Genomic DNA, 10,102 nt, shown 5'->3' on the forward strand with positions numbered 1-10,102 from the left:
TTCCTTTGCCCTTGAGGTCCCTTCAAGGCCTCTCACATCCAAGCCAAAGTCCCATGTTCCTTGTCCAGAAAAGGCCTGGAGGAAAGTTCTAGCAGAGGGTGCCACAGCTACCCCACAGGACCAAGGACCCCATCCAGTTCCCTTCTCTTTCCTCCTCTCCCCTGACTCAAGATTGCCGGGAGATGAGAGGCCCTGGCTAAGCACCCTGCTTTTTGCAGCAAAGGACCACCAAGCCCCTCACCCCTATCTCAGCCAGTGCTGGCCTTGCTTTGTCTGAACGATGAGTCTCGGATTTTCTAAGGACCAAAAAAGAAAAAGAAGAAAAGACAGAAAAAAGAAAAGAAAGAAACCATAACAAAACAGCAAAAACAAAAAAAAATATTTAAAAAAAACCTCTGGAGGCCGGGCACAGTGGCTCATGCCTGTAATCCCAGCACTTTGGGAGGCCGAGGCGAGTGGATCACCTGAGGTCAGGAGTTCGAGACCAGCCTGGCCAGCATGGTGAAACCCTGTCTCTACTAATAATACAAAAATTAGCCAGGGGCGGTGGTGGTGTGCTCTTGTAATCCCAGCTACTAGTGAGACTGAGGCAGGAGAATTGCTTGAACCTGGGTGGCGGAGGTTGCGATGAGCTGAGATGACGCGCTTGCACTGCAGCCTGGGCGACAAGAATGAAATTTCATCTCTTAAAAAAAAAAAAAACAAACTTTGGAAAGTGAATTTAAAACTTTCAGAGAATTACTATTTATCAACTTATAGGCTTATTATATAAATATACATTCTCCTAGTGAGAACAACAAAAAAGAACTATTCAAACCAACTCAAGAGGAGACAGGAGTCATTTTGTGGATGAAAACATCTCCCAAGAATGAATTGGACAGCCTGGTGGGAATTGGAGCTGGGTCTGGAAGCTCTCTGATACTGAGGCAGCTGCTTTCTCCTTTTAAAAAGAGTCTTTTGCTCATTCTCTTTTACTCTTTCCTCCCTGGGTCCAGTGCTGTTTGGTTTCTTCTTACAGCATAGATGCCACGTTTTCCTCTTTGCAGACAGACTGCTTGCTTCAACCTGCTCCAAGCATCTGCTCCTCATCTGGGCTGCCCATGATCTTGGCTTGTCACGGTGTTGACTCTGGTTTCTGCTGTGGCCCTCACTCTGAATGATCTTTCAACTCACCTCCCACATCTAAATTTTGGCAAATTCTTGGGGGTAGAATCTAATTGCTCAGCTTGGGTCAGATGTCTGTTACTGATCCAAAGAGCTGTGGTTGAGGGGACAGGGTCATCTGGCACAAAGATGGTAACGTAAGCAGAGAGATGTGAATGGCCAGGTTTCCCAAGTCATTTCTTCTATTTTATTCCACTGCATCAGACCAGACAGTGCAAATGGCCTTGCCAGAGGCCTTAGCTGCCCAAGTAGCTGCTCTGGTCATTGTGACACTATATGTAAACACTATGAAGGTGTAAAGCTTGTTGCTTTGTTCATCACTAGGTCTTCAGTGCCTAGAACTATGGCTGGCACACAGCATGCACTCAATAAATATGCATTGAATGAGTGAATGACTGAAAATTTGATAACATAATTCAATATTCCCTTCCAAACTCCCTTTCCTAGAAACTAAAACATCCTAGGGACATTTAACTTTTCTCAGGTTTAAGGGTTGGGATAGAGGGAAGGGGTATGTATGTGGGGGTGTGGCCTCCTTGTTAGGGATAATTAGTTTATTGGGTGAATTCAGTCAAGAGAAAAATGTGGAGGAAACAGCCAGGTGTGGTGGCTCACACCTGTAATCCCAGTACTTTAGGAGGCTGAGGAGGGAGGACTGCTTGAGCCTGGGATTTTGAAACCAGCCTAAGCAACATAACCAGACCCTGTCACTACTAAAAGAAAGAAAGAAAAGGAAGGAATGGAGAGAGAAAAGGATCTGGAGGAAGTAGAAGGACAGGGAAGGATGTAGCATCTTTTCTGCTTTGGTGGAGACCATAATAATCTCTTATTATCATAGCCTGTTCTTAAAATGACATCTCTCAGGTCTAATGATCCCATGATGAACCTTGATCCTATGTTCTGCTTCATGTTATAATCATTCTTGCTGCTGGTTCTAGGCCAAACATTGTGTAAATGCCTTGTTTGTTTAAGACTTACTACAAATATGTAAGAGGGTTATTGCCCTATATTTCCTTCTCTCCATATCCAAAGTTCTAAAAGGTAGTCCACTAGTCCACACTTCCCTATTTAATTTGTTTAAATTCACTTTCATTTTTGATCAAAGTAATATTGTACATAGAATTAAAAGTGAAATAGTACTACAAGACTTATAATTGAAATAGAAATCCTCTGCTTCCTCCTCCCATCCCCGAGTTTCAGTCCCCAGAGTCAACCACTTTTGCATCTTTGGTTTTACCTCCTGGTATTTCTCCACACTTACTGAATGTGGGACTGAATCTCGCACAGGGTAGGTCCTTGGTAAGGGAAGGTTTTTCCTGCTCTCATTCTGTTCCATAAGCCTCATGACATGGCCAGTTGGAGGGTGATGAGATCCCAGCATATATGAAACAGCTCATGAACAACTCAGCTAACATCTACAAACACCTACTGTGCACCAGGTTCAGGAGAGAGTATTTATTGTGCGACAATTAAGAGCACAGGCAAATGTGGGCTCAAACCCTACCCCAGCCTCTCCCTATCTCTCTGAGCCTTTGTTTCTTCATCTGTAACATAAGGAATTCCCTCACCCATAACACAAGATAGCTGTGAGGATGGTGTGTGGGAGCAGTCAAGCATCCTAAAACACAGCTAACATGGCTTCTGCTCCACCCAGTAGGGAACTAGCCATAGAGAAACTGTGGTTGGGAGACGTCTTGAGGGATGGAGTGAAATCTGAATAGGAAGGAAAAAGAAAAGTTATTACAAAAGAGAATTAGGCTGGGTGCAGTGGCTCACACCTGTAATCACAACACTTCCGGAGGCAAAGGTGGGAGGATCACTTGAATCCAAGAGTTCAAGACCAGCCCGGACAACATGGTGAGACCCCATCTCTAAACTAATAAAATTAAACAGAACTGAAGCACAGGCGTAAAGGCAGAAACAAACATGGCATGTTTGAGAGACAGTGAAAGGAGATCAATGTAACTTGAATGTCAGGTGTTTTGTTTTGCTTGTTTGTTTGTTTTTGAGATGGAGTCTCGCTCTGTAGCCCAGGCTGGAGTGCAGTGGCATGATCCCAGCTCATGCAGTCTCCGCCTCCAGGATCCCAGTTCAAGCAATTCTCCTGCCTCAGCTTCCCAAGGAGCTGGGATTACGGGTGCGTGCCATCATGCCCACCTAATTTTTGTATTTTTTGTAGAGATGGGGTTTTACCATGTTGACCAGGCTGGTCTCGAACTCCTGACCTCATGATCCCCCACTTCAGCGTCCCAAAGTGCGGAATTACAGGCGTGAGCCACCACGCCCAGCTGTTTTGTTTTCTTTCTTTCTTTCTTTCTTTCTTTCTTTCTTTCTTTTTCTTTCTTTCTTTCTTTCTTTTTAGATAGGATCTTGCTCTGCTGCCCTCAAACTCCTGGGCTCAAGTGATCCTCTTACCTCAGCCTTCTGAGTAGCTGGGATTACAGACACATGCCACCATACCTAGCTAATTTTTAAATTTTTTGCAGAGGCAGCCTCTCAATATGTTGCCTAGGCTGGTCTTGAACACCTGGACTCAAGCGATCCTCCCTCCTTGGCCTCCAAAAGTGCTGGGATTACAGGCATAAACTACCACGCCCAGGCTCATTTTAAATGTAGGAGATCATGTTGGATCAGCAGCTGAGAAAGCCCTGCCAAGGTAGCCAGTAGGGTACTCCTGTAGGGCAGGTGGGGGAGGAATGGGACAGTGTGCAGGTAGCACTCATGTGTGAGCAGCAGGCAGAATACATTGCGTTTGGGCAGAGGAAAAACCCAGATGTGGTATAATTAAGCTTTCTCTGGTACTCTGGAGACATAGCTGAGAGTTTGCAGAGAAGTAGCCTTAGTAAGATGGACTTAACTAGGTGGTTTCTAAGAAGACTGATAGTCCTAATATTCTATAATTCTATCATTATAGGATTGATATATGGTGACACTGGGAATATAGAAAAAGGGAAAGAATGAAAACATTTTGCAAGCATTATCAATATGACTTGGTTACCATTTGTATACTGGAAATTAAAAAGTGCATTGTTGGACATGGTGGTGTCACCTACAATCTCAGCTACTTGGAAGGCTGAAGTGAGAAGATCACTCGAGGCTAGGAGTTTGAGATTCCCAACTAATTAAAAAAATTTTAGGGCCAGGCGCGGTGGCTCATGCCTAATAACCCTAGCACTTTGGGTGGCTGAGGTGAGTGGATCACAAAGTCAGGAGTTTGAGACCAGCCTGACCAACATGGTGAAATCCCATCTCTATTTAATTAATTAATTAATTAATTAAAATTTTAATCAGCCAGGCATAGTAGTGCCACCTGTAGTCATACCTACTGGGGAGGCTGAGGCAGAAGGAACGCTTGAGCCCAGGAGTTCAAGGCTGCAGTGAACTATGATCTTGCCGCTGCACTCCAGCCTGGGCAACAGAGCATGCCTCACAAACATGACATGTTTATTTCTGCCTTTAGGTCTGTGCTTCAATTCTGTTTTATTTTGTTTTTTTAGAGATGGGGTCTCACTGTGTTGCCCAGGCTGGTCTTATGTTTAAAAAATAAACATTAAAGAAAAGTGCATCAACAGTTACTAAAGTTTAAAGACGTGTGCCTTAGAGATTGAGGTGCCCTTGGTTGGGGAGGTAGGTAGCGGAACTGACAGTAAAATATGCAAGTGAAAATTCTAGCTGACGCACGAAAACACATGAGGCATGTTCCCTGTCTCCAGGAAAATGAACTTGCTGTTTCTTCTTCCTGGAACTCACTTCTTCCAAATGTCTGCACAGTTTTCTTCCTCTCTCCCTCAGGCCACCCGCTCAGGGAGGTCTTCCCTGCCCAACCTGTTAGAAATTGTCAAATTTCCCCAGCCCCGCATTCCCTATCCCCACCTCCTGCTTTGCCTCTCTCTACAGCACTTGTCATCTGACCATTCTGTTTTGTTTATTAATTGATAAGCATCCTAATATGAAGACTGTATAAAAATTAGATTCAGAGGAATTTAAATGTTGTGTTGGAGAGTTTAGGAAAAAAAAATCTTATAAAGATATAGAGCCAGGCACAGTGGCTCACGCCAGTAATCCCAGCACTTTGGGAGCCAAGGCAGGCGGATTGCTTGAGCCAAGGAGTTCGAGACCAGCCTGGGAAGCATAATGAGACCCCCCCCCATCTCTACTAAAAATACAAAAATTAGTGCGGCTTGGTGGTGCATGTCTACAGCCCCAGCTACTCGGGAGGCTGAGGGGAGAGGATTGTTTGGGACCAGGAGGTCAAGGCTTCGGTGAGCCATGATCACGCCACTGCACTCCAGCCTGGGCGATGGAGTGAGATACTGTCTCAAGAAAAAAAAAAAGTAGAAAACAAATCATTAACTCGAGGAGAAACAAATACTGTACAAGAAAGGAAGTGTAATCACAGGTCAGTACTTTGTTCAACAGCGAAAAATGGTATAAATTGTAATATATTCACTAGTGATTTAACCTAAAAAATGATATGGCCTGGCGTGATGGCTCATTCCTGTAATCTCAGCACTTTGGGAGGCCAAGGCAGGCAGATCATCTGAGGTCATGAGTTCAAGATCAGCCTGGCCAACATGGAGAAAATCCATCTCTACTAAAAATACAGAAATTAGCAGGTGCGGTGGTGCATGTCTGTAATCCAGCTACTCGTGAGGCTGAGGCAGGAGACTCACTTGAATCCAGGAGGCGGAGGTTGCCACTGCACTCCAGCCTGAAAGACAGAGCAACTCTGGCTCAAAAAAAAAAAAAAAAAAAAATCCAAGTCGGGCTCAGTGGGTCACACCTGTAATCCCAATACTTTGGGAGGCTGAGGCAGGCAGATCACCTGAAGTCAGGGGTTTGAGACCAGCCTGACCAACATGGTGAAACCCCATCTCTACTAAAAATACAAAAATTTACTGGGCCTGGTGGAGGGCACCTGTAATTCCAGCTACTTGGGAGGCTGAGGCAGGAAAATCACTTGATCTTAGGAGGAGGACGTTGCAGTAAGCCGAGATCACATCACTGCACTTAAGCCTGGGTGACAGAGTGAAACTCTGCCTCAAAAAAAAAAAAAAAGACAACCGCATAGGGTCAATGAAAAAGGAAAGTGTAGTGACACACTCTCAGCTCACTGCAACCTCTGCCTCCGGGGCTCAAGTGATTCTCCTGCCTCAGCCTCCTGAGTGGCTGAGATTACAGGTGTGTGCCACCACACCCAGCTAATTTTTGTACTTTTTATAGAGATGGGGTTTCACCATGTTGGCCAGGCTGGTCTCCAACTCCTGACTTCAGGTGATCCACCTGCCTCTGCTTCCAAAGTCCTGGGATTACAGGTGGGAGCCACCACACCAGGCCTAGCCTATCTATCAATTTCAGCTGCTCTGAAAGGGTGTCCTCCTGCTTCCACTGAACAGACTGCTCTTTCAACTTGCTGCACAGATACTGCCCTGGTACTCCCTGAGCTTTTCTCTATGTTAGATTTCCTTTTTACTGGATCCCAAGTTCCTCCTCATCTTTTTAATTTACTTCTCTATTATATCCTTTGGTAGCTTCCTGAGAAAAAGAGCACAGGAGAAAAAAATGGAGACCTTGAATACCTAAAAAAAACGTCTATACAACACCAGTCTGGGCAACATGGCAAAACCTTGTTTCTGACAAAATTGAAAGATTAGCCAGGCATGGTGGCGCAGTCCCAGCTACTTGAGGGGCTGAGATGGGAGGATCATCTGAGCCAAGGAGGCAGAGGTTGAAGTGAGTCAAGATTGCACCACTGCACTCCAGCCTGGGTGACAGAGTGAGATCCTATCTCAAAAAAAAAAAAAAAAAAAAAAAGTCCATTCCACCCTCATAATTGTTTTTAAATTTTTTTTTCATTCTACTGGACTACAAGGTTGAATATACCACCCTCACAATTTTAAAACTAATTGTAGAATTCTAGGTCCAAAATTATTTTTCCTAAGAATTTTGGAAGAAATTCTCCCCTGCCTTCTGCTTTCCAGGGCCATTCTAATTCCAAATCCTTGATATGTGACTTCTTTTTCTTTGAAAGCTTTTTGGATCTTCTCTTTGTTTTCAATGTCCTAAAGTTTCATAGTGACGGTCCCGTGTGGGTCATGTTTCACTCGTTGCTCACTTAGGGGGCTACTGCAATCTGGAAAGTCATGTCCCAGGAAATTTCATTTTATGAGTTCTTTGATAATTCGTTGTTTCAGTGTTCGGAAAGGTTCTTCGGGGTTGGTTTGTTTATTTTTCTACTTCCTGTGAGATTCCTTGACTTTATCATCTAAAACTTTCTATTATAACAAAATTTTAAATTTAGCCTCTGTTATTTTAATTTCCAAGAGCTTTTTATTGCTTTCTGATCAATCTCCCCCCCCCACATTTATATAACATTCTGTTTTTGTTTCATGAATATGAAAATCTGTTTACTTGGCTAGCTCCATTCTGTTTCCTTCTCATCAACTCTTTCATTCTTTTTTCTTTCTTTTTTTCTTTTTTTTTTTTTTTTTGGTGGGTCTCACTTCAAAAGAAAAAAAGGCTGGAGTGCAGTAGCGCTATCATGGCTCACCACAGCCTCAACCTCCTGGGTTCAAGCAATTCCCTTGCCTCAGCCTCCGTAAGTGCTGGGATTACAGGCATGAGCCACTGTACCAGGCTAGCTCTCACTCTTTCTTCTCCATTTTCTTCCTTTGTTTCTTTTTTTTTGTCTGCTTGCTTGTTATTATATCTGCCTTTCATTCAGGGAGCTTTCACTAAATGTCTGGGAATTATTCATTATTCACATTTACAGTGAGGCACTAGAAAGCTGATTGAAATATCTGAATGCAAGAAGCATGTTTGCTGATTTATGTGTTTTCACTCTGGGTTGATCAGGCAGTAAGCTAACTTTTCAGTATGTAGAGGATTTTCATCAAGGGTCTCCATGTCATTCTGTGCAGAACTTTTCCCAAGAGTATTTATTTTTCTCCAGGGAGTCACTTGGACTTCTGCTTGGAAGGTTGACTTAAAAAACATTTTTTGGGGCGTGGGAGATCATGCCTGTAATCCCAGCACTTTGGGAGGCTGAGGCGGGTGGATCACAAAGTCAGGATATCAAGACCATCCTGGCCAACACAGTGAAACCCTGTCTCTACTAAAAATACAAAAATTAGCTGGGCATGGTGGCACATAGCTGTAGTCCCAGCTACTCGGGAGGCCGAGGCAAGAGAATTGCTTGAACCCAGGAGGCAGAGGTTGCAGTGAACCAAGATCGTGCCACTGCACTCCAGCACTAGGTTACAGAGCAAGACTCTGTCTAAAAAAAAAAAAAAAAAAGAATTTATGGCCAGGTGCAGTGGCAGTGGCTCACACCTATAATCCCAACACATTGGGAGGCCGAGGCTGGTGGATCATTTGAAGTCAGAAGTTAGAGACCAGCCTGGCCAACATGGTGAAACCCTGTCTCTTCTAAAAATACAAAAACTAGCCGGGCGCGGTGGCTCAAGCCTGTAATCCCAACAGTTTGGGAGGCCGAGGCGGGTGGATCACGAGGTCAAGAGATTGAGACCATCCTGGTCAACATGGTGAAACCCCGTCTCTACTAAAAATACAAAAAATTAGCTGGGCATGGTGGCGCGTGCCTGTAATCCCAGCTACTCAGGAGGTTGAGGCGGGAGAATTGCCTGAACCCAGGACGCGGAGGTTGCAGTGAGCCGAGATTGCGCCATTGCACTCCAGCCTGGGTAACAAGAGTGAAACTCCGTCTCAAAAAAAAAAAAAAAAAAAAAATACAAAAACTAGCCAGTCGTGGTGGCCCACACCTATAATCCCAGCTACTCGGGAACCTGAGGCACAAGAATTGCTTCAACCTGGCAGGCGGAGGTTAAAGCAAGCCAAGATCATGCCACTACATTCCAGCTTGGGCGACAGAACGAGACTCCAACTCAAAAAAAAAAATTTTTTTTAACCTTTAATTTTTTAATTTATTTTAGAGACAAGGTGTCACTATTTTGCTCAGGCTGTCCTCAAACTCCTGTGCTAAAGTGCCTCAGCCTCCCAAGTAGCTGGGACTACAGGCATGCACTACCATGCCCAGCTCCTGGAAGGCTGACCTACGACTGTCAGTGTTCCTGCGGCTGAGTGATGTAAAGAGCTGGACTTCTTGCCATTTATTGATCCAGATCCCCCTGGATTTCAGCATGCCCCTCACTCCTCCCTCTCCTGTTGCCTGGTAGTTCTGTGTCTGGAGACTCTCTCGCTCTGCTCTTTCACAGAACAAATCTGTCATCTCCAGCCACAGCAGGGAAGGGTGGTTCTCTCAACACAGTCCGAGTTCTGTAAGGAAGAAGGGGAAAATAGACTCCGAGCAGATGTGGGAAAGGCTTTTGGCTGTTTACGCAAACCCCCTTCCTTTTGCCCTTCTTTCTGATTTTGCTCACCTCTGAATGGCCTTGGCAAGGGATCTGCTTGTATGACACAATTCAGGCCAATCAGAAGTGATGTGAAATCTACTGAGAGCCTCTAGAAGAGCTTATCTTACTTGGTAAAAGGATTATAAAATAGGGCCATTCCCTCTTCTACACCTGGACATTGTCCTATGGAAATGGGATGCTTGGAACTGCTTCTATCCTTCTCAATCATGAAGGGAAGGTCAATAAAAAAGAATCACAGAGAAGGTGATCTGATGACTGTCTTTGAACCCTTAGATTTAGATTAACCATCTCTAGCTGAGCACAGTGGCTCACGCCTATAATCCCAGCACTTTGGGAGGCTGAGGCAGGTGGATCATGAGGTCAGGAGTTTGAGACCAGCCTGGCCAGCATGGTGAAACCCCATTTCTACTAAAAATACAAAAAATTAGCCAGGCATGGTGGTGCACGCCTGTAATCCCAGCTACTTGGGAGGCTGAGGCAGGAGAAGTGCTTGAACCTGGGAGGCAGAGGTTGCAGTGAGCCAAGATCGCACCACTGCACTCTAG

The sequence above is a fragment of the Sapajus apella genome, unplaced genomic scaffold (assembly GCF_009761245.1).
Source record: "Sapajus apella isolate SASKATOON/1434 unplaced genomic scaffold, GSC_monkey_1.0 scaffold62, whole genome shotgun sequence".
Classification (NCBI taxonomy): domain Eukaryota; kingdom Metazoa; phylum Chordata; class Mammalia; order Primates; family Cebidae; genus Sapajus; species Sapajus apella.